At 44.2% G+C, this 25,602-nt stretch overlaps 1 long non-coding RNA gene across 1 annotated transcript; it reads right to left on the bottom strand.

Annotated features, from left to right (window-relative positions):
• Window positions 1-527: 527 nt before the first annotated feature.
• On the bottom strand, window positions 528-13,511 carry LOC132430694 (uncharacterized). The gene is made up of 4 exons (XR_009520549.1): window positions 12,693-13,511; window positions 3,049-3,159; window positions 1,507-1,639; window positions 528-737 (listed from the first exon to the last, which is right to left on the bottom strand). It is a non-coding gene; the product is annotated as an uncharacterized lncRNA (long non-coding RNA).
• Window positions 13,512-25,602: the final 12,091 nt, after the last annotated feature.

Below are 25,602 nucleotides of genomic sequence, written 5' to 3'. Positions count from 1 at the left end.
CTGGGCGTCTCCACATCCATGGGGACAGCTCAGAGGTGGGAAATGGGTGAGCAGATTAATGCCCTCACTGCAGCTGAAGAAACTGAATCTTCAGAACAAGCACTGAATTTTCCAAAAGAAAGTTTGGGAGTAAATTTGAGAGGAGGCCTCCAAAGCCTTCTTCCCATAATTATCAAAACGATTCAATCCGGTCCATGAGCAGGTCTTTAAATGGCTTCCTGTGCCAGGTGCGGAGGCCAGACACTGGGGACCCAGAGGAGAACAGGAGCCATGAATGGGAGAGACGAAGCTTTCTGCCCACACATGCAGTTTAGAGCAACCGGTCCCAGACCAGAGGCAGCAGACAAGCCACGGGGCACAGAGGAGGGAAGGGAGGACTCCAGGGGAGGCCAGGGATGCTTTGCTGAGGAGAGCATGCCTGCGCTGAGCCTGGATCGCCACTTCTGCCTACAGTTAGCACATTTTTTTTTTAAATACATGGACTCCCGTATTTTTTTATTTTTTATTTATTTATTTATTTTTGGCTGTGTTGGGTCTTCGTTTCTGTGCGAGGGCTTTCTCTAGTTGCGGCAAGCAGGGGCCACTCTTCATCACGGTGCATGGGCCTCTTAATATCGCAGCCTCTCTTGTTGCGAAGCACAGGCTCCAGACGTGCAGGTTCAGTAGTTGTGGCTCACGGACCTAGTTGCTCTGCAGCATGTGGGATCTTCTCAGACCAGGGCTCGAACCCGTGTCCCCTGCATTGGCAGGCAGATTCTCAACCACTGCGCCACCAGGGAAGCCCCAGTTAGCACATTTAAAAAGAAACCTATTTTTCCTTTTTTCGTTAGGATCTCATACTTTCTGTTCAGAAGTAGGACAATTTCTTGGAGACCTCCAGGAAATGCTCTGTTCCCAAACCTTCCTCCATACACTCTTTCTTGAGAGGAAATTCATGCATCTCTCCATCTATTCATCACACACACAGGATCCCAGGCCTCATGCCACTGGGGATACAGGGGTGAACAAGACAGACACAGTCCCACCCTCAGGGAGCTTCCATCCTCATAGGGGGAGACATGCTAAACAAGCACGACAATACATTGCAATTATGATGGGTAATTTGAATCAAAGGAGGGTACACCTGGGCAACCTACCCTAATCATCAAGGGTCTTCCTTGGAGACCTGACATTGGAGCCAACCAGCAGGACAAGTGAGATTAACTGAGGGTGAGATTGGCCTGGGGAGGTGGGGGTGGCAGAGCGTCCCAGGAATGGAGTCTTGAGGGAGGAGACACCAAAACATCAATGTGGCTGGAGCGTGGAGAGAGGAGGGGGAGAGGGAGAGAGCGGGGCAGAATGGGACTAGGGAGGCTGGCAGAGCTCAGATCAGTGGAGGGGAGGATTAGAGAGTGTATCAGTTGCCTACTGCTGTGCAATTAGTTACCCCAAAATTTAGCGGCTTAAAACTACAAAAACATATTACATCACAGGATTTCTGAGGGTCATAAACCCACAGCACCTTACTTAGCTGAGTGGTCCAGCACAGGGTCTCTCATGAGGCTGCAGTCCCTGACGGCTCCAAGGGATCTGTTTCCAGGGAGTCTCACGCACTCGGCTGCCGCCTGGAGTCCAGGTCCTTGATTCCTGGGCCCCTGCACTAGAAGAGAACCCATGAAGTGGCAGCTGGCTTCTCCCAGAGTGAGTAATCTGAGAGGGAGGGCACCAAAAATGGAAGCCACAGTCTTTTATGACCTAATCTCAGAAATGACAAGCCATCCTTTCTGCGCTATTTCATTGGCCAGAAGGTAGTCTAAATCCAGTCCACACCCAAGAGAGGGTGTTACATGAGGGTGAGAATACCAAGATGTGGGGACCATTTGGGGTCATCTAGGAAGCTGGCCTCCCAGGGAGCATAATCAGATTTGTATCAAAAAAATCATGCACCCATAAAGGAATTTTCTGGAGTGATGGAAATATTCTATATCATGATAGAGGTTATACAAATGTAAACCTTTGCCAAAATGCGTTGAAGTGTAAATCTGAGATGCATTGTTGTTTAAAAAGATTGCTGCTTCTGGGAAGATGGAGTAGATATACTCTTCTCTGTTCTTCCTGTTGAGTACAAATAAAAATCCTGAACATTATATATATAAAATAAACATAAGAAGATTCTGAAAGGGGGAGAGAAGGTGCAGACCAGCCAGGCACCTGATGACAACATGGGTTTTCTTTTTGTCTCGTAGACCCCAGCTTTGGAACTAAAGAAGGCAACAATCTGAAACATCAACAAATGCGGACCCAAAAAGTCCTAGGAGAAGCCCGCTTTCTCTAGTCAGAGGACCAGGAAAGGGGCATCCGCAAGATAGAAAACTTTTGGACAATGACCACCCTACTCCAGCCAAACACCATAGAAAACCTGCGGTGAATCCCCAAAGAACTACGCTGAGTGGAAAAAAAAAAAATAGCCAGTCGCTAAAGGTTACACACTGTATGATTCCACTTATATAACAATCTCAAAATGACAAATTTATACAAATGAAGGAAAGTTTAGTGTTAATCTAAGAACAGTTGGGGAGGGGGAAGGAGAGGGAAGACAGTGCAGCTATAAATGGCAGCGTGAGGGATCCTCGTGGAGATGGCAGTGCTCTGTGTCCTAACTTTCCTTGTCAGCACCCTGGTGGTGACACTGTACTGCAGTTTTGTGATTGTTAGGGTGCAGGGTTCCCTCTATTGTTTCTCTCTGAGTGTATTACTTCTAACACTTGCATGTGAATCTACAATTATTTCAACATAAAAAAAATTATTTTTAAAAAGGGCCACATATGTTATGATTTCACCTATATGGCATTCTGGGGCAAACAAAAAAGGGGCAGAAGAAGATCTGTCTTGCAGGAGCTGAGTGTGGGCTTGACTTGCAGGTGACTCTAAAGGGGCAGCGGGAAACTTCCTGGAGTGACAAAAATGTTCTAGGCTTTGATTGTGGTGGTGGTTCCCTGAGTATATGTGGTTATCAAAATTTAGAACTGTGCACTAAAAAGGATGAATTATACTGTATATAAATGATACCTCCATGTAGCTGTTTTTTTAAAAGATCGTTATGTCCAAAGAAGTGATTTTCCTCATCTCTTTGGCCTCTGAAACTTTTCTTCAAAGGAAATCTCACGTGGATTTTTTAACCTGTAAAACAGATAAAATTGGGAGTCTGCACTTGAATTGCATAGGGGATGCCCTGCCCCCCATCATCACAGGTAGCCCCAATGCCTCAGGAAGAGTTGAAGAATGCTGTTCTAAGTCACAAGAAAACGGCTCGTCAAATCCCTGGCTCTGTGAGTTGTGGGACCCAAGGGGTGACCTGAGGAAAACGGCTCCAATCCGTGAGCTGGGTTTCCTAGTCAGCAATTTGGAAACTCTGAAGGCAGTTCCATACTCCTGGGTGTCAGGTTGAGGCAGTGAATCTCCACTGTGAGCTGAGAGCAGCACTGACTGGTGCCCGAGAAGGGCCGGCGGGGAGTGGTGTTAATAAAAAGTGGTCGTGTTAAAAAGAGGCCCAGAGGCACTCAAGTGAAAATCAGCGTACTGCCTTGGTAGTGCTGGAGGGATGCAAGAGTCCCGAGAGAGCAAGCTGTGGTTGTTGCAAGTGGGACAGCCCCTGCCAGCTTCCCATACCCACTGGCTTTCTGTCTGTCCCTGCCCCAAATGGGAAACGGAGGGGAAATGGCTTACCTTACAATATCCTTAGAAGCAAGAGGCTCTCTTGAGGCACCTACATCTTTTTTTTTTTGAGGCACCTACATCTTTTTTAGCTCCATCCTTGAAGAGAATCTCCCAAAAAAGGGATTCTGGTGGATGCTTCTGGAATTGGTTCTGTCAGCACTGAGTCTGCACCTTCTGGATGACCCGGTGAATCCTGCATCCTCTGACTTACCCCAGATTCCCAGCTGTCACCTTTTAGAGTCTCCTTCTCTTGGGTGCTTTTTTCCTGAACCAGTTTTAGGTGATGGAAATTCGTGAGTTCGGTGTTGACAAAGAGGGTCTCTCAAAATTGCCTCATACAGTCAAAGAGTAGAGCACAGACCACTCAGATCTAAGAACCAGAGACTAGGGGATGAGACCCTCCTTTGCCAGACTCACAGCTTCACTGGCTCCCTTCAGTACCTGGTAGACATATGCTGCAAAGGAACGTGTGTGGAGACAGAAGTTGCCCAGTCACCATGGTGATGAAGATGTGCTACTTGCATTGTACAGGGCATCCTATATATTTAGCAACAGCAATCAGAAAGGCTGCAGTTGCATTCAGCTGGGGCACATGACTGGCTGGTCTGAGCATATTGAACAAGATGCAGTCCCCACAGAAGGGCATCGATGAGATTTTGGTGATGTCTGAAGACCTCCCCGTGACAGAGTCCAGTCTTTCTAATGAGCCTGATTTGGGGGAGGCAGCATGGTAGAGCAAGCCTGTGTGGCTAAGACACTAAACAAGGATGGAAGGAAGGTTGTGGATGCCAGAGATATTTAAACAGTGGAATCGTTTTCCAACTTCCAATTCCTGGAGCCACATTAATGAGACGAAAGACTCTCCAAGAACTACTAATTTTACTGCATGACCCAGGTTCCCATTTGTTCTTGCAACGAGATGAAATGTTACTATCTTAGCAGCCGTATAGTGGGAAGGCCTCAGGAAAATTCTCTCCCTGGGGTCTGAGACTCCCTCATACTGCTTGCTATTTAATGATTTTTTTCTCTTATTTTGAAAACAGCTGAGATTAATAATCTTCTATGCTGGGTAGAGGGGGTGATGGGTAGTAATAATATTTTGATTATTTACTGTATACCAGGAAATACACAAAATGCTTTACATTTATTTATTTTAAAGGGTGAGATTCATGTAGCATATGATTAACCATTTTAAAATGTACAATTCAGGGGCATTTAGTGCATTCACAAATGTTGTACAACTATCACCTCTTTCTAGTTTCAAAACTTTTTCATCATCTCAGAAGAACATCCTGTACAATCAAGCAGTCACTCTCCATTGCCCCTCCCTTTGTCCCCTGGTAACCATTAATCTGTTTTCTGTTTCTGTGGATTTACCTATTCTGGATATATCTTAGGAAAGGAATCATATGATATGTAACATTTTTGTCTGACTTCTTTCACTTAGTGTAATGTTTTTGAGGGTCATTCAAGTTACAGCAGATATCAGTACTGCATCCCTTTTTCATAGCTGAATAGTATTCCACTATATGGATATACTACAATTTGTTTATCCACTACTCCACCGATGGCACATATATTATTAACTCATTTAATCCTCTCTACAGTCCTATGAAGATTTTTTGTTTGCTTTTTACAGGACAGGAAACTGAGGCGCAGAGAAGTGAAGTGACTTGCCCAGAGTCATAGTATAGGACAAGGTAGCATAGGGATTGGAACCCAAGCAGTTTGGCTCCCTTCAGTGCTCTGCTTCCCCACAGAAATGCTGTTTCTGGGGGCAGAAAGTGAAACTCTAACAATACATGTAAAAAACAAACAAACCAAAAAAGTGAGCGAAGCTGTTGCAAATGTTAGTTATTTGTTCCTAAGAAGGAGGGGAAAAACAAAAAAGAGAGAAGAGGAAAGGAAAGGGAAGAGTAAGAGGAGTCAGACAGAGAGAAGGAACAGGGGTACTGCGGGTGCTGCAGGAAGTGAGAATTTCTCAGGACGAACATGGATTTCAAATGGTTGCAGCCAAAGTTCTGGTACATGCAACGATTTGCTTTCATCGTCACATCAGAGGGACTGAGAAAACAGGAGGAAGTGCTGGGCCCCTGGTTTGGGTCGAGGGAACTGCAGAAATAGAGAACAGCCACAAGCCGCAGAGAGGAGAACAAAACTGGGCAAAGAAACGAATTTAGTGGGAAGTTGATCATGAAAAACTGTCAGGAATTCAGAGGAATCTTGCCAAGTCTGTGGACTTCTACAATCAATGGGAAAAGGTTAGAATTAAGCTTATCTAGATCTCGAGAGGTCCTGAGACCACAGTCGATAGCTGGGTTATACTATATGAATTAAACATCTTTCCAATGAGGAGCAGCGTTTCGTGAGGCACAAATGAGATGACATCTGCTTTCTCATAAATACATCATGTGTCGGGAAAAATGGAGGAGGTGGAAACATAGTTAAGTCTGTAAGGAAGCTGTGGAACTAAGGTTGACAGAGAAAATCTCACAACTCCCATTGTAGAGGTCTCCAAAATCCACAGAGCCCGAAGAACCAAAGAGTAAATCCATTAGTCACAGAAGTCCAAACCAGTCACCAAAACAAGGCCCCAACTCAGCTCTCTGAAGGCAGAGTGCGGATCTAGGGGTCTTTGAGCCCCCCGGGAAGCACTGACAATGCAGAAGCCGGCCTGGGAACCCCCTGCAACAGACATTTGTGTGTGAGCCGAGGAGTCAGTTGGAGAATTGGCCACATTCAAACAGTCAAGCAATGATGAATGAATTATTAATTCAAGCCCAAACCAAAACTAAGTCATAATCATTAATATTGCAATAGACTTAACTCCTGATTGTTCACATGGACCATTAGCCATCCCTGGTGCGTGCTGAGAGAAACCTCATCCTTCCAGATTGCCGAGATGGAGACTGAAGCTACCTCAGTGTTTTCTGTCTGAATGGGGGCTCTGAACAATACCAATAATTGACGTAGCATCCAACGATGTCAATCCGCTAATCTTATATAACCCTCGCTGGAGGTAGTGCTTGTAACATGACATGATTTTTCGTCTTTTCTCCCTTCCTCTACTTTGATGTATATGTTAACTGAGAGAACTGGCTGAGAAAAGATGGAAGGGGGGTCGAAAAATAATCATCCGTAAACGGGATGACCAGCTGCCAAGTAACCAAGAGCCATCCGTCCTGTGTCAAGGATCCTTTATGCTTATTTCTAAACCATGGGCCATGATTTAAGCAGAGCATTATTGATATCAGACCCAGCAGGAACGGAACTCACATTCTTAAACTCCACTTCCAAAAGAGGCACACACTATTATCTTATTTATTTTTTGTACATATACTTCCATATATTACATTTATTTGTTTCCATTATAAAACTCTTAAAAGACATGGAAAACTATTAAATATCAATTTATCAACTGCAGCGTGGAACAGCCACTTCTGACATGACCTGCTACAATAGAACAAGACAGAGTGTGACCTTTTGGAGCAGTCAGATTCCTTTACTGAATACCTGGAAGTTGGAGGGGAAAACGGAATGTGCAGACAGATGCTGTTTCCTTCCATGTCTGCATCTCCTCCCACCACAGTTTGATATAAAGCATCCCAAGCCCTGAGATGAAATCCCATGACACTGGTAGGATCAGAACTGCGACTTAATATTTTCAAGTTCATAACAGGAGCTTACTTCAGCAGCATCTTGAATCTGCCTGGAGTGTAGAACTGAAAGTTTACAAAATGGGGACAACTCAGAGCTTATTACTTATTTGATTTCAGTCTGGTTTGATCTCTGCTTCATCCCTTAAGCAGGGAGATCTTGTCCTGTTATCTCCCTTCAACAGAGGAGGTTGCTGAAGCTTATAATGGTTACAGTGATTAGTTCAAGTTCACAGATTAAATTCAGAAACATGATTTAAATCCAAGACTTGTGACTATTAGGCCACCGTCATGCCCATGGCCCTTCTTCCTTATCATTTGCTACTGCCCCAAAAGAGGGCTACATGTGGCCACCCCCATCAGATATTGTCCATATTTTTTTTCCTGCTGCCCTGACCCTTGTTCTAACTATGAACTGAGTCCTTTTTTTTTTTAACCTATTTTTTTAAATTATTTTAAATTGTGGTAAAATGTACATAACATAAAATTTACCATCTTAACCATTTTAAGTATACAGTTCAGGGGTATTAAGTACATTCCCATGTTGTGCCAGAGCACACACTATTCTTAATTGACCAATGGATTTTAAGTAAAAACAACACAGAAATGCTGGGCTTTAGAGCTTGTCATCTCTCCTGCTCACAAAACAAATATTGTAAATAATTGCTTTTAATATGCATCAGGCAAAAATCTCTGATGTGAACAGTCCCCGCTAGACAGTTCCAGTGACCTCTGGACTGGCCTCCAGGTGCCACTGCCCCAGTCCACCCCTCAGCCTGCTGGGTCCAGTCCCCATAGCCCTGGCTTAGGCATGCTGGTCCCTGTACCAAAAACTCTGATGGATCCTCACGCTCTATAGTGCAAGTCTATGCCCGTTAGGTTAGCATTCATAAATCTATCGAGTGCCTCCGATGTTGCTGTGGAGCCACTACTAACTACTGCTTCCCTATCTGCTAATGACTGCTGCCATGTGTGAGCCCTTCCTATGTGCTCAACACCGTAGGAAGAGACTTGGTCATCTCATTTAATCCTCTCATCAAAGTTAAGAGTTGTAGGTGTTGCTGAAATCAGTTTACAGGTCAAGAAACTGAGATGAAGCCGAGTCAGGCACTTTACTCACAGCTTCATTACTGGTTACGTGGGTTCTCGTTTAGCCTCTTGTTCACCTTCCAGCTCCTGTCATAAAATGGGGTGGTCGTGTTTTTATCTGCCATAGCACCCCTCAATCTCAGGGGAGAAACTAGCTTCAAACCCAGACTTATTGGGAGAGAAAAAAATATTTTAGCAGCCTAGAGCAAATATAAATTGGTAAAGGAATCTGTGTTGATAAACAGAAAAGCTACATATTCTGTGACTCAGCCATTCTACAACTAGGAATAAATACATCCTGAGGAAATCAGAACCATGAGTACACATTTGTCTGCAAGGATGAACACTGGAGCATTATTTATATTAGTGAAAACAACCCTCAAGTCCAATAATAAAGGGCTGATTAAATTATACATATAGTTTATACACATATCCATATTATAATAATTGTTAAGATATACTGAGTGCTTACCATGTGCCACTCATTGTTTCAAAGGCTTTATTGGTATTAACTCATTTAAACCATGTGGTGGATTGCAGTATGATCCTTAAAATGAGATTGCACAGGAATACTTATGGCTTGAGAAAATGTTCATGATCTTTTTTTTTGGCTGAGCCACATGGCTTGAGGGATCTTAGTTCCCCGACTGACCAGGGATTGAACCAGTGCCCCCTGCAATGGAAGCACGGAGTCTTAACCACCAGGGAAGTCCTGTTCATGATCTATTGTTGAATGAAAGAAGCATATTTAAAAATTATGTTTAAAAACTATAAGTTTATAGCAGCTTTATTCATAATTGCCAAAATCTGGAAGCAACCAAGATGCCCTACAGTAGGTGAATGGATAAATAAACTGTGGTACATCCAGATAATGGAATGTTATTCAGTGCTAAAAAGTAATGCGCTATCAAGCCATGAAATGACACAGAGGAAACTTAAATGCATATTCCTAAGTGAAAGAAGCCCATCTGCAAAGGCTACATACTGTATCATTCCAACTATATGACATTCTGGAAAAGGCAAAACTATAAAAACAGTAAAAAGATCAGTGATTGCCAGGGGATGGGGTGTTGGTGGGGAGTGATGCCAGGTGGAACACAGAAGTATTTAGGGCAGTGAAAATACTCTAAATGATACCATAAGGATGGATACAGGTCACTATACATTTGTCCAAACTCATAAAATATACGACGCCAAGAGTGAACCCCAAAGTAAACAAACTATGGACTTTGGATGATAACAATATGTCAGCGTAAGCTCATCCATTGTAACAGACGTCCCACTCTAGTGTAGGATGTTGACAACATGGGAAGCTGTGCATATGCTGGGGGCAAGGGGGTATATGGGAAATCTGTTCCTTCCCCTCAATTTTTCTGTGAACCTTAAACTGCTCTAAAAAAAAGTCTTAAAAAAAAAACTACATAGTAGAAGTAAAATGATAGTAATTAGGTCTGAGAAATGGAATTACTATTTTTTATTGTCTTCTTTGTAATTTGGAGAATATTCCACAATAATAATCACTTATTACTTTTTAAAAAAACTGATTTAAAAGTAAACACATAGTCAAGGTATTAGATGGCACCTGAGGACCTGATGGCCAGAGCATCAGGCAAGGTCACTGATAAATAAGTGAGCCCGGCTGGCACATTGGCCAGGGAGCCAATGACCCTGGGGCTGACCACAGGGGCCCTCAGCAAAGTGACCCAACAAGGGCCACTCTGTGCTGTGGGCCCCGCCTACTGCCCTATTTGCTCAGAAGTTCTGCTGCTTTGAGGCCCTGGCACTGGGTCACCAGGGAGGAATCCAGTCACTCTGGCCAGCACTAAAAACAGAGTTCAGGGCCTGACACACTCAGGACCAAGATCAAAGGTCTTATTCTAGCTGTGAGAGGACTTCGCTGTCTGGCTCCTGCTGATTTTTTGGACTCAGTTTTCCACGGCTCTGTGTCACAGAACTTCACTCCAGAAAGACCATTTTCTCCTAACTTTCCTATGTCCCCATAATGCACTTTCCTCCTCCTGCACGCTTTCCAAACTTTCCTTTCCCACTCTCTGCTCCAAATATACCCTTTCTTTATTTCAAGTCTGTGGATGATGCTGATGAAACATGATAATGTTGATGCAAACTGCTCTAAACTTAGGTGTAATCACAATAATAACAGCTACAATTTATGTAGCAGTTAGTGTGTGTTCTTTAAATACACTGAATCCCACTTAATCTTTACAGCTCTTCTGTGGGCAAGTACCAGTGTTCTTCCTTACAGATAACGTATTGAAGACTCAATGAGGTGAGTTCATTGTTTACTTGGGCATGGCAACTTATAGGCAGTGTCCCAGGGGAGGCATCACATGGCCCAGGAAAGCCCACGACTTTTGTCTGATTTCACCCCAGGACTGGAGTCTCAGCACACTGAGTGGCCCTGGGCTCAGCCAGGCCCCTATGGCCTGCTCAAGGCTTGGCAGAGAGGAAGAGTGATTCAAGAGTATGGACCCAACTTGAGCAGCTGCATTGAAAAGATCGCTAGAAATAGTTTCTTTACATACACACTAATTCCTGAAATCCTTTTCTTAGAGGATGTGGCATTTTTCTTGGGAGATGGTATTTATGAAAGAGTATATGACTACACATTGTTTGTTTACTTTGGTCTTCATACGTAGGAGTTGACCAAATTCAGGCATCATCACCTTCACAGGTACTCTGGATAGAGGATGAGTGAATTTAGTTCACACATGTATGCCACACTCCTTATAACAATTCATGCATTAAATATGTGTGAATTGAGCCATATTTTAAAATGTGCCTATTAAGTCTGATAGTTAAGGGAATTCTGCTGTGAATTAGTTTTAAAGTAAGGACCTTTTTAAAGTAATTAGTCCCTAAGTTTTTTTGGTAACAACTTTATTGAGATATAATTCACTTAACTTGCAATTCGTGCATTTAAAATGTAATTTCATGCAATATATGGTCTTTTGCAACTGACTTCTTTCATTTAGCATAATGCTTTCAAGTTCATCCATTGTTATAGCATGTAGCAGACGTCTTTCCTTTTTATAACAAATAATGTTCCATTGCATGGCTACATAACATTTTGTTGTCCATCACTTGATGGACATTTGGGTTCTTTCCAACTTTGGCTACTATGAATAATACTGCTATGAACATTCGTGGTCAAGTTTTTTGTGTGAACATATGTTTTCAATTCTCTTGGGTATATACCTAGGAGTGAAATTGCTGGGTCAAATGGTAGCTCTATGTTTAACTTTTGGAGGAATTGCCAGACTATTTTCCAAACTGGATGCACCATTTTACATTCCCACCAACAGTGTGTGAGGGTTTTGCTTTTTCCACATCCTCACCAGCACTCGTTATTATCTGGCTTTTTATTAATAGCCATCCTACTGGGTATGAATTGGTATCTGGTTGTGGTTTTGATTGGCATTTCCCTGACAGCTAGTGATGTTGAGCATCTTTTCCTGTGCTTATGTATTTATATATTTTATGTGGACATGTCTATTAAGATCCTTTGCCCATTTTTTAATTGGCTTATTTGCCTTTTTATAATTAAGTTGTAAGACATGGGGAATATAGCCAATATTTTGTAATAACTGTAAATGGAAAGTAACCTTTAAAAATTGTATTAAAAAATTTAAAAATAATTAAGTTGTAAGAGTTCTTTACATAGTTTAGATACAAGTCCCTTATCGGATATATGATTTGCAAATAGTTTCTTCCATTCTGTGAGGTATCTTTTTACTTCTGGATGGTATCCTTTTAAGCACAAAAGTTTTAATCTTGATGAACTCTAACTTATTTTTTCTTTTGTTATTCATACTTTTGGTGTAAGAAACCATTGCCAAATCCAAGGTCATAAAGATCTGTCCCTATGTTTCCTTCTAAGACTTTTCTAGGGACTTCCCTGGTGGCACAATGGTTAAGAATCCACCTGCCATTGCAGGGGACACTGGTTCGAGCCCTGGTCCAGGAAGATCCCACATGCCACAGAGCAACTAAGCCAGTGCACCACAACTACTGAGCCTGCCCTCTAGAGCCTGTGAGACACAACTACTGAAGTCCACACACCTAGAGCCCATAGTCCACAACAATAGAAGCCACTGCAGGGAGAAGCCCGTGCACCGCAAGGAAGAGTAGCCCCCCATTCGCCGCAGCTAGAGAAAGCCCGCATGCGGCAATGAAGACCCAACGCAGCCAAAAATAAATAAATACAAAGAGTTTTAAAATTTTAGTTCTTACATTTAGGTCGTTGATCCATTTGAGTTAATTATAGGTCCAAGTTCATTCTTTTGCATGTGGATATCAATTTGTTGAAAAGTCTATTCTTTCCTCATTGAACTGTTTCCTCACTCTTGTAATTCAATTGACTGTACTGTGAGAGTTTATTTCTGGATTCTCAGTTCTATTTCATTGCTCTATATGGCAATCCTTATGCAAGTACACTCGCTCTCTCTCTTCTCGTTACCAAGTTCCTTTATTATTTCCAAAGGACACTTGATGTTAGCTGGGAACAGAAATCGCCCTGGCTGAGCCGTTCAAGGAGCTTAGAAAGCATCTTTTTCCATTTGGTCAGTAATGTCACCAGCAAGGCCTCTTTCACGTTACCTGTTGCAGTGCCTCCGACCTGGGATTCCTGTCGCAGAGATCAAGCCGGACTGAACCCTTCAATTGTGCGGGAGGAGAGCGGAGAAGCCCGGCGACCTAACAGAACCGCTGGAGGGCGCCCCATCTCGCGCTCCGCGCTTCCTGGTGTCCTTCCTCCCGGGTGGAAATAAGGGTCGCGGGGGCCGCCCGGATTTCTTCGGCTTTTGCAAATGTCCAAGTACTCCAAACCCCTAGTTTTCCCGGTACTCTTTACCATAGGCGAGGGTCCCCGAGACTGTGCTTGGGCAGGACCTTAGAACCTCGGCGTCAGGAGGCAGGAAGGCGCAGCCCCCATGAGCAGCCGGCAGGGGAAAAGCCGCGGTCCCCACTGCGGGACCGCCCCCACGCCTCCCCAGACCCCAGATCACCCGGTGGTTTGCGGGGCCGAAGCTCTCCCGCTGCGCCTGCGACACACTGGGCCCCAGCAATTGCGAAGTTTGTGATCCTGGGGCGATCTCTTCTGGCTCACGAGGTCTGAAAAGCAGGCCAATTAGCTGTGGGATGGAAAACAGTTTTTTCTGCCAAAGAGAGTTATTTCCAGTAGATTCTTACGTGGCCTGTTTGTGCTTCTGCTCTTCTCTCTATTCAGCTGGCCTTCTGCCACAGAGGCATTGGCTAAGCAGTATTTGAACGGATGTGACATTAACATTTCCCCATGTCCATAAGAATGGTTCAAAAGTAGCATTTTTATCCGTGAAAAATATTACATTGTCTGATTGTATGGTAACTGACGTTTAACCATGTCCTCCAGAAAGAGACTGGGACCTCTGTGGGGCACCGGCGCTCGGTTCCTAACAGACCTCCCTGGATGAAGCTGTGTGTCACCGGCATTGGTGTACTGTCACCAGCACTACAGTCACGCCCCATCTCCCCAACTGGGACAATGCACAGGCAACTCCCATCACTTCAGGGTCAGTGGCCAGGTGTGGCCTGGCCCTCAGTTCGGGTTCTTCTGTAAAATCCACGAAGCCTGACAGGCTTTGGGCTACAGAAAAAGACAGTTTTCCCAATGGGGTGTGTTAAGATTCTACACTTTAAGTGGACCAGTTTATTTTTAATGTCAATCCTGAAAGAAATTAAATGGGAAGTTCCTGTTAGACACGGGCTGTTTACAGTGTTTGTGGGAACCTAAGAAATTGCTGGGTGAGCCCACATGAATCGACCCAGGTGCCAGGGTCTGGGTGAGTCAACACTGGACACTCAACATGAACAGAAGGGCAGACACAGGCCTGGAAAGCGCCCTGTGTGCCCAGCAGATTCCCTGAAGCCTCATGGCATTGCCTGTAGGCTTGATGGAGTCTGTGGCAGGACCTCCACGGTTCATGCCCATTGTTTTTGCCTGTCCCCCACCTCACTGGATGGCCCCTGTAGAGCTGCCCTAGTCACCCTCCCAGCCTCAGGACCCGTGCATCACTTGCCAGAGCAGGTAGCCCCCTCTTGACATCTTTTCTTTACCTATAGATTCCCTCTGAGCCCACACTCACCTCCCTTACCAGTGTGAGAGAGCTCTTTGAACGCATGACACATGTGGTGCCACTGTGTGTTCACATGTATTTTAGATAATAGGAATGGTAGTGGGCTTTAGACCCTGTTCTGTTTCTTAACCTTTCTTCCTCAGCCCTGTGTTGTTGCTGTGTATGTATGGTTTGTCGTTCCTCGGGTCTCTATCAGTCTGATGTCAAGAAAACCAAAACCACTAGATGAAAAACACACTTCAGCAGTTTTGTATGGTGCTGACTTGCTGAGATTCCAAGACCCAAACAAATGTTATCCATGTTATCTTTGCATTTCACTCACGAGGAATTATTCTCCTCGAGATGCACATAATGTCAGATTTTCTTCCCTCTGATTTATTATGAACCACCCACTAAAGATTGGGAGGTATTTAAAATCAGTTTCCTCCTTTGGGTCCCACAAAGACTCTGGGTGGGGGTAGGGGTCACACAGCCCCAGAGAGGTCCCCCAGGTGTCCAGACCAGGGTGGCTCCCCACTCTGGGCAGTGCTGGGCCTCACCCCATAGCACACACGCACTGGCCTCCTGCCTCCATCTGGAAGGACCCTGCCAAGGAGGGGGCCTCCAGGGCAACCCCATGCCCTCCCTGCTGGGCCTGCCCAGGGCCCTCCACACGGGCCCACCACGTCCTGCAGCCATCTCTCCCTCACAGGTCTGCGCAAGGCTTCTTCTTCCCGGCCCCTCAGAGAGAGAGGGCAGGCTCAGGCCACTGTCTGCTTTTCACACCTCCAAAACACAACACATGCATTCTGCCCCTTTGTGCCATGACAGGGCATCAGCCTTAAAACCACAAAGGTTTTCTGGATGTAAGGAGGGGTCTTAAGAATCTTGAGATCTTAAGGATACCAAATTCTGGTTCTCTTCCTGGAAGAAGAAACATAGCTTTCGTTTTTTTCCTAATTAGTCATAAGTCGACTCTGCTCCCACCCCACAAGGATGAACAGAATTACTTAAACAAAACATCCACAAAACTAAACAACCAAAAATTCTCAACCTCTCACCCAGCATCCTGCTACGCTGATATTTACCGAGCACTTGCTGTGCTCTAGATGCTCTGCTAGGCACTTGATAGAAGCGAGCTCATTTTATCTTCACAACGATGCTGCAAGGAAGAGATAACACTCTCTGTGCTCCAAATGAGGAATGTGAGACTTAAAGAAAAAGTTGGGGAACTTCCTCAGCATCGAGTAGTAGAGCCAGGACTGGCACCTACCTGATTCTTGTGGTTGAGATTTGTGTAGATATTCTGGGTTGAATGGATTTTATAACCCAATGCCTTTCATCAATATAAAACTGCATACCATCTGCTAAGCCTTCCTTTGTCTAACGGTAAGGACAACTTGCTGGATTACATAGTGGATTCTGCCTGCCCCTCCCAGGGCTCTGCCAAAGCTCCAGAAATTCATTCTGTTATGTCTTTTGCTGCCCTGGTCACTGCCTTCCTGGGATGAGCAGGGCCAGGCTCTTTCAGAAAAGGTTGACAAGAAGTTCAGCCACAAGGAAATTGGTCTCCTACTTCTTCTCCCTCCCCTCACTTTCAGGGGGGATTGTTTATGTTCAGTGACAGAACCAGACAGCAAAGGGAAGGCCCTGGAATTGGACATCCAACAGCAGGTACCACAAATCACCCCTCCACAACATCCCCAAGAGAGACTCCAGTTGCTGTGAGGTCTCCACTGGCCAGGTTTGACTTTGACTTTGTGGGTTTTCACTTCTTTTGAGGCCAAACTAGTCTTTCACTCTGCCAGCCCACCCGTAGCCCCTTGGCTGTGTCAACTTGAGGAAGCAGGAAGCATCACTCATCTGCTGCATGTTTCTAACTATGGAAAATTAATTCCAAAGGATGGACTCATGAATCCAATTGTAAAGGTGCTACACTGGCACATTTCTTCACTGTAGCAATACCCATGACTATGGGCCAACTGCCTTAAACATGGGGAAATCACTTGCCATCAATTGCTCCTTTTAGTATAAGAATTCCTTAAGCTGTAGGTGAGGAAGAGATCATCCCAGTCAGACAGATGGAGAAACTGAGGCAAAGAGAGGATGAAGGGCTTGTTTCTCATCAGAGAGCTGGAGAGCAGAACCTGTCTCATGCTTTTTCCCTCAGACCAAGTTTTTCCACCTGATGCTATAAGGGCCCACACCAAGTTCATGGCCCTCAAAATGCCTTTTATTTCTTAAAATCCAAAAACATGAATATAGCCCCAGGAACTTAGTGCCACTACAGCTGCTGAGGCCAGGAAAGGTTACTCAGTGGAAGGAGCCTGATGCTGGGCCAGTGCTGCCCCCTGGTGCCCACTGGGAGTTGTGTTCCCAGCTCTCCCAAAGGGGGATTCTGGCACACACTTGCTCCCCGCTTCATCTTCTCCAGAGAAGAGGGATGAGGACAGACCGGCTTCCACCCACACATCCATTCCTATAACTAGACCACCTGCCAGGCAAGGTCAGCAGGCTTTTCAAGTGGCCAAAATAACCCTGTGAGGGCCCACAGTGTGCTGTCACAACCCCAGGAGAAGCACATGAGTGTGTATCAAACCCCTTTTCCAGAGAGGTCCCCCATCCACTGAGAACATGGTAAGGTCACTGGGGACTCCTCGGCCAGGCTGATACTCAGGAGAGGTCAGTGTCTCCCCCTTCCCAGCCACCAGAGAGCTGATGCCCTATTGTCCTTGACCACTGCCCAAAATGGGCACCACTGGGGTGATCATCCTCCCCTGACCCTAACTTCTCCCTGACCCAGTCCCATTACTCCTAAGCATTTCCACTGGACACTCAGGCTGCCCTACACCATATTGCAAAGAGAGCAAACTCCCCTGGTATAGGCTGAAGGTTCCTTCCACCTCCTTTCGTTCCAACTCCTGCTCTCCCAGCTCTTCTCAGATCTGGCCTCCTTGTGATGTTCAGGCCCCCATGAGAGTGAGCAAGAAGCAAGGAGGAGAAGAGCCACCGCCAGGCAGGCTGGGCAGGGCCAGGTCAAAATGTACGGAGGCTGTAAACCCTTAAAGACTAGCACCCCGCCGCCCATCCATCCAATTCAAAATGAAAACCAATGTAAAATTGTAAACAGTGCCAAAAAAATCCAGGATTCTGACAAAATCTTGGTTTCCCATGGAAAATAATTTGATGTCTCTTTAAAAAAATATCAACCTGCAAACTTTTCTCCTCCCCAGTTTTTGGAGACATAAGCGGAAGTTTGATGTGCCTGTTGGGCAATGCACACAGGGTTGGGGAGGGAGGGAGGTGAGGTAGAGTGTGGAGTCTCTAGTAAGAACAGGAGTGGGTGGAGACAGTGATGGGATGGGGAGAGGGAACTTGAGATTTCAGAGGGGCAGGGCATGAGGAGGGGGCTGCTGGAGAGGGGAAGGTCTCTGGAGATGAGGTGGCCATGGTAGCCCCAGCCATGGGGCCTCAGGAGTAGAGAGGAGCCTTGGGAGGCCACCAAGGCCTCCTGCCCATTATGCTAATCTGGGCTTTGAACTGGCTGCACTGGGTTCTAGAACAGTCATTGTCACTCTCTGTCTTGGGGAAACTTGGGGCCAGTATGCTAAAGCCCAGACCAGGTCCAGGCCAACGTCAGAACCCACTGGAAAGCAAAGGGAGAAGAATGAAGCAGTGATGACTCACCAACTGCTGCTCCCAGGGAAATGCGATGGTGTGGAAGGCACTTGACCATGGCTGCTGGATGCTTAGAGACAAGCTGTCCATAGTGATCTCGCATGGTTTGCAATCAGCTCAAATCCAATCCCTTCCATTTACATGACTTCAGACTCCAGTTAAGTTACTTGACTGCTCCTGCCTCAGAGAGGTAGAATGGTATGTAGAGAGGCAAACTCAATGTTTTCTTTTCTCTCTTTCTTAACTATTTTTTAAATTATGGAAAATATATATAACATTAAAATTTCATTTTAACCATTTTTAAGTGTACAATTCAGTGACATTAATTACACTGACAGTATGCAGCCATCACCACCATTTTCAAAAATATTCAACACTCCAAAGCAAAACTCTGTACCCATTAAGCAACAACTCCCCATTTCCCCTCCCGAAGGGCCCGGTAATATCTGGTCTACTTTCTGTCCCTATAATTTTCCTATTCTAGATATTTCACATAAGTGGAATCATACATTTGTCCTTTTGTGTTTGGTGTCTTTTTTCACGTAGCATGTTCACCCATGTTGTAGCCTGCGTCAGAATTTCCTTTTTATGGCTGATGAATATAGTCCACTGTATGTATACACCACATTCTGTTTATCCTTTCATCTGTCCATGGACACTTGGGTTGATTCCACCTTTTGGCTATTGTGAATAATGCTGCTATGAACACAGATGTGCAAATACCCGCTCTAGTCCTTGCTTTTACTTCTTTTGGGTATATGCCCAGAAGAGGTATTTCTGGGTCATATGGTTATTCTATGTTTAACATTTTGAGGAAACTTTAAACTGTTAATGTTTTCTTTATGTTTGGTTGTAATGTTGTTTCAAGAGTCTAAGTTACTTTTTTTTTTCTAAGTTACCTTTGTAACATTCTTAAAACTCTTCCCTCAATAAATTAATAAACGGTCTTGAAGTGTTTCTGAAACAAAATAAAAGCCAACAGTTGAGTGGAATTCAGGGTTGGCGGGTGCTCTGGGAGCCCCCTGGAAAGCCACCTCCTGGCGCAGGGTTGCAGGGTGCGTGAAGATGCTGCCACCTTCTGTCCCAACAGCCACCGTCCGCCGCTGACACTCGAATGGCGGCCCGTGGGAGTAAGGCAGGGTCTGTATCCACAGATCCTAGCCCCCACTTGACCCCAAGAGATGGGAGGCCGGAGAGGGAACTGGCTGGACAGGCGCGGGGCAGCCTCGAGAGCTACTTGCATGGGGAGCAAGGCCCTGCGCGGGCTTCTAGCACCGGTGGGGCCAGGCTGAGGCCACTACCTTCCACTGCCTTAATCTTCGAAGCCCCCTTGGGGTGGCAGTGCATTTCTGTCTCACCGAGGAAAGCGGAAGTCTTGGTGTGCGAGAGAGGACACCTGGCTGTCCCGTGCTCAGAGGTCAGATGGAGAGAATGAAAATGAATGAACGAATGGATGGTAGAGAGAGAAGTGACACCTAGGCTCAGGTGTCAACCTGGCCACTGATCCCATCCAATCAACTCACAGGGTTTATTGGTGATGAAGAGGTCCAGGCCCAGGGATGCTGAGTTGATTCCCTTTAAATTTATTTGAAGGAATATGCAAGCACAACAGCCAGAACTGGGAGCTTTGGGCCATAATGCAAAGTGCAGTGTACATAAATATGAACACACAAATATATAGTTGAAGATAAGAACACTCAAGCAGGTCGATGTAGCAAGGGACTGAGGCCTCCTGACATCAACTTGTCAGTGATCTGACAGGATCTATAAATGTTAAGTCTTATTAAAAGCTCATTAAATTTCATCAAGTTTTGATTATTCTATTATATGAGAATTTCCTTTTTTCTAGGAAATACACACCTAAGTATTTAATATAAAGGGCATCGGGCTTCAAAAGACTCAAAAATGGTTCAGAAAAAAGTACTTTTTGCCAAAATTGAAAATCAGAAGGAAAAAAGTTCATTAAAAACCTATAAATGGGGGGACTTCCCTGGTGTTCCAGTGGTTTAAGAATCCACTGTCCAATGCAAGGGATGCGGCTTTGATCCCTGGTCAGGGAATTAAGATCCCACATCCTGTGGGGCAACTAAGCCCACGCGCTGCAACTACCAAGCCCGTGCGCCCCAACCAAGACCTGAGGCAGCCAAAAATAAATATATTTTAAAAAAAATCTATAAATGGGGAGGAGGTATTTGACAATCTGTTGTGGGTACCAACAGGAAGCCAGCCCTGTGAGGGGGGAAGTGCTGAGATGTGGGCTTTGGGTGCACCCATGACCCATGGAATAGGGGCCAGTGTAAACCCTGGCCCAGGGTGGGCAGCAAGGAGGGAGGGAGAGAGGTGCAGTCTCATGGGGGCCAAGGTTCGGGGTCTGCCTGGGTGTGGGGAAGAAGGCTGTAGGCCAGGTGGAGCTCCACAACAGCCAACCCAGGCAAAGCCCGAGCTGGAATGTGGGGTGTGCATGGGGTGAACTGGTTCAAATGCCCAGGTTGGCTGCAGAATTGGTACTTCATTTACCCATAATCCCTAGGGGGAGACAAGTTTGCAGGGGAGAAGTGGTACTGTTTGGCTCACAGTTTTTACTTCTGTGACCACGGCTTTGCCACCCACCCTACTGGGCCTGTTGTAGTTCTTCACTGTGATTTTTCAAACTTTCGGGCAGGGGAAGAACTCTTGCTCTCTTCTCTGGTTGAAACTGTAAAGATGGAAGCCTGGAGTTAATTAAGGCCGTGGGTTGGGCCTGTAGGGACATCTGATCTGAGTGGGGAGGAGGCAGTGGATAAAATATTCTGCGTGATGCCTCCCAAAAACCTTGACAGAGGTTTATGAACCTAAAAGGCACAGACTTGCTGACTTTGTTGATGTTGACACATAAGCCTATAGAAACTCGCATATTTGGGCAAGAAGATGTGTACAGAAATGTTCACTGCAGCGTTATTTGTAAAAATGTTTATTAAACAAAATACTTAAATAATTTTGTTTATTAAACAGAAATTTGAAAAACTATTTATTAAACAAAAAGATAAAATGTTGTAGCAGTGGCCTCCTGGCACTCCAGCTTTTGTACAGCTGCCTCCCACATTGAACAGGGCTGAGCTGCATCAGCAATAAATAGCATATTGAAGAAAGGACACTGTGTGACTTCCAAAGCTAGGTCATAAAAGACATTGTGGCTTAAACCTTGATCTCTCTTGGATCACTTGTTCTGGGAGAAAACCAGTCACCATGTCAGAAGGACAATCAAGAAGCCCTATAGAGAGGTCCATGTAGTAAGGGACTGAGGGCTCCTGACATCAACTCGCCAGTGATCCGACAGAGTCATCTTGTAAGCAGGCCCTCCAGCCAACATCTTTAATGCCATCCCCTAGTCAGAACCACCCGGCTAATTCCTGACCTGCAAAAACTAAGAAAACAAATGTTATTATTGCAGTTTACATGTTATCATTACTAAGGTTAGAGGGCAGCTGTTGCTTTGCATACAGCAATGGATAACTAATACAAATATTATATAATTTTACAGTTAAATTTTAGTCTTTTTTTTTTTGCTTCTTTTTTTATTGGAGTATAGTTGATTTACAATGTTGTTAGTTTCAGGAGTACAGCTAAGTGATTCAGCTTTATATATATATATTTTTTTTCAGATTCTTTTCCATTATAGGTTATTACAAGATATTGAATATGGTTCCCTGGGCTATACAGTAGGTCCATGTCGTTTATCTATTTTATATACAGTAGTGTATCTGTTAATCACAAAGTCCTAATTTATCCATCCCCCTCCTTTCCCCTCTGGTAACCGTAAGTTTGTTTTCTATGTCTGTGAGTCTGTTTGTTTCATAAATAAATTCATTTGTATCATTTTTTTAGATTCCAAATGTGATATCGTATATTTGTCTTTCTGACTTACTTCACTTAGTATGATAATCTCCAGGTCCATCCATGTTGCTGCAAATGGCATTATTTCATTCTTTTTTATGGCTGAGTACTATTGCATTCAATATATATACCACATCTTTATCCATTCTAGTCTGCTTGTTATTAATGAGGGATTAAAATGGCCATGTCATAAAATTCTACAGATCTTTCACTGAGAATCTATGTGAATTCTGTATTCGGCACATAGCAGGTACTCAACAAACACTTGTTGCTTTGCTTTTCGATGATTTTGTTCCCTTGCCTCAATTTCCAAGTGAGCTTTCTCTCCTTTGATAAATAGGAATTCTTCCCAGTTTGAATACTGTCAAAATGTTCACATTTGGTAGGATGAGTTCCTCAGTCCTCATAGTACAAGTTGGAGAGAAAGCCCATGTCCTCTTTGGGACATGGGTTATACTTGGGTCAATCCCAACTGAATGAAGAGTTCACAGAAGTGAGCTTGTCTCAGTGGCCTCTTCTCCATCTTCCAAGCATGACTACGAGGGATGAGGCCTAATTAAGCACTAATGAAGTAGAGGTTTGGGAGAGAAAATGCCAACTTGAGTTCCTTATACCTTTACCCAGCAACCCGAAGGTCTAAGGAAGATTTAATTTTGGTGTCTGAGTGAAAGAACTGTGTTCCTAAAATGTTAATTACAACACTGCTTTTTTTTTGGTTTGAAACGTAAACCACACTAAGCCATAGATTTGTATAATCAAGAGATTTATCCCTAGGGAAAAAATTGACAGCTATCCCAACTCCCAACCAGACAAAACATATATTCCTTTACTTCTGAAAAGCAAGGGGAAAAAGCTCACATTAACTCTGGGGTCTGTGCCACGGCACCTATCACTTCACCCACCATTTGCCAAGTTGCTTAAATTACTAGCTTACCCCAAACACAGGGAACTTTTCTGGGCTTGGAGCATACATTTAAATATGAAAGAGCCCAGTGAAATTCAAAGACAACAGAATTAAATGAGGGGGGAAAAAGTTGTAAGCCCCTGCTAGACCTAGTTCAGTACCGCACACTTGGATGAGAAGCAGACTCCTACTCGTGGGGCTTCTGTGGTCTGCTGTTTCCTTGTAAGTAGCCAGGGTGAAACACTGTTCCTTGCAACACACCTGTAAGCTAGGAAGCTAAGGACTCACTTTGAAGAAGATAACCAAAAATAGACACTTGTTGGCAGCGTCTTACCATCTCCGCCAATTAGCCTCCCACCTTATGCCAAGTCCTCACAGATCTCTATTCTCAGAAGTGTCAACAACTACTTCTTCTCCCTATCCCAAAGGATTTCAGAAAGCCTGAATGGCATTATGTTTCAGCAGGTCCACAAACACTGCATCTGGGTGGCCAGTGGGGTTTCAGGCTACCCTTTGAGAGCCTGGCACAGAACAAGGTCTCCTTTCACTTGACCCTCCTTTGCTAATACAATGCTGTTTGGCTGGGTCCAGCACTCCATGGAGCAAATGTTCAGGCCAAGAATAGTCTTCATTCTTCCTGTGAAGCTTTGAAAGTCTTCTAAAGAGCACAGGAAATTGTCAGTCCCTATTTTCTGCTGAAAACGGCTGACACTAAACTCTGAACATTCTATGGATTAATCCCAAATCATGGGAACCAAGTTTTCTGGAAAAGCAGCAATGTTTTCATAGATGAGATACTGATAAACCATCTCAGCATTACTTCCAAAGAAGTTCAAGTTTTATAATTCCCATTACTAGCATTGCAGAAAACCTGCTCTTAACCAGAATTACCTTATTTCCATAATGTACCCTACTGTTGAAACATACCTCATTTAGTAACTCCAAAAGGCTGTGTACAAAGAAGCAGGTCTGGACACTTACCATGGCACCATGCACACTTACCTAAAAGTGGGAAAAGACAATACTTTTGTCATGGCCCTGGCATCACCACATCCATCAACATTCTGGGAGAGGAGGGAGGTGTTGAACTGTTTTTGTTTTTGTGTTAATTGAATTTTCTTAAAATTCAAGGATAATCTCTCAAGGTCCAGACACCTTCACGTGTGCAGTCACAATGTAATCTTCACTCTGAACCAGCAAGGGAGATATGGGCCCTACTTTATGGCTTAAGAAACAAATATTCAGAAAGGAAAGGTAACATAGTTTATACAGAGATGGGATCTGAACCTAGATGATTAGCGTGTCCAGTGTTTTCTAGCACACACCAGGGGGTCATATGGCATAAGACTGAAGCACACAGGTCCTGGTGTTGCCAAGACCAGTTCAAACTCCAGCTCTGCCAGTTACCACCCGTCTATTGGGTAAGTCACTAACCATCTCCAAAGCTGTTTCCACATCTGTAAAAGGATGACACTGGTATCTATTAAGGATTAAATGAAGATAATGCACATAAACCATTTAGCTCACTGTCTGGGGTAGGGTAAATATCCTAAATGAAGGACATGAACTTTTGTTTTCACTTGCAAGCTATTTATTAGAAAGGATTTCAATTTACTGGAGTGGCAGACAATAATCTTTCCTTCTACATCAAGTAGGATACCACAGCAGTACTCACTAGGACTTCCTTGGGGATTAAACAATAACTGAATATTAATCATCTACATACTACCTACAACCATACTAAATCAAGGGCTTCCAAAGTAGAGTGTACTAAATAATTCACTGGGACTTGGGAAGAGTGCTAAACTTTTTTTCCATTTTTAAAATTTTGTTTCATAATATTCACATTAACATAGTGCTACATGTATATGATTTACTATACAATTATAATCAGATACATGCTCAAAAATATTTTCGTAAGGAAACAGGATCAGGTTTGGAAACAGTGATCTAGATGACGTGCTAAGTCAACACTTTGCTCTTGTTGCGTTATCAGACAACCTTCTTTCCTTCTTATTTTTCCTCACCTACTATACCCTGACTTCCACATTCCTAGGTCTTTCTCCAAGAGAATAAAAGGCACAAAAGGTGCAGGTTGTACTGTGACACTAAGCTAATGAGTCTGAAAAGCAGGAGTTTCTATCTCCTCAGCTTTCAAAATTACAACCTGAGCTACACAGAAATAAGCCGTATGTCCAATTTATTATCAACTTCCCCAGTTACTGGTGAACTTGATAAAATCAATTAGATCTTATTTCCAGTAGGTGGCAGTAAAACTCTGCCATGTGGTGCCCAAGATGTTCACTGGCATTAGTGCATACTTGGTCAGTCTCACTTAATTAAAAAGGTGGCATAGTGGTTAATGAGTGACTTCAATTATATAATGCCACTGACAATGGAGACTAGGTATTGCCCGTTTTGCTGTTTACAAGCTAGCCTTTCCTTATGCCTTCCTGAATGTTATATGTATTGTGAATAATCACCTAACAGTTGTCAAAAATCCACAGGCCATATAACAAAAAAGCCCTCAATATGCTTGAAAAGCTTGGAGTCAACCATCAAAAGACCCAGTCAAGTTGTATGGGTCCTATATCAG

This window comes from Delphinus delphis, chromosome 9 (genome assembly GCF_949987515.2).
Source record: "Delphinus delphis chromosome 9, mDelDel1.2, whole genome shotgun sequence".
NCBI lineage: Eukaryota > Metazoa > Chordata > Mammalia > Artiodactyla > Delphinidae > Delphinus > Delphinus delphis.
The sequence above is the reverse complement of the archived record's forward strand: the minus strand, read 5'-3'. Positions and strand labels throughout refer to the sequence as shown.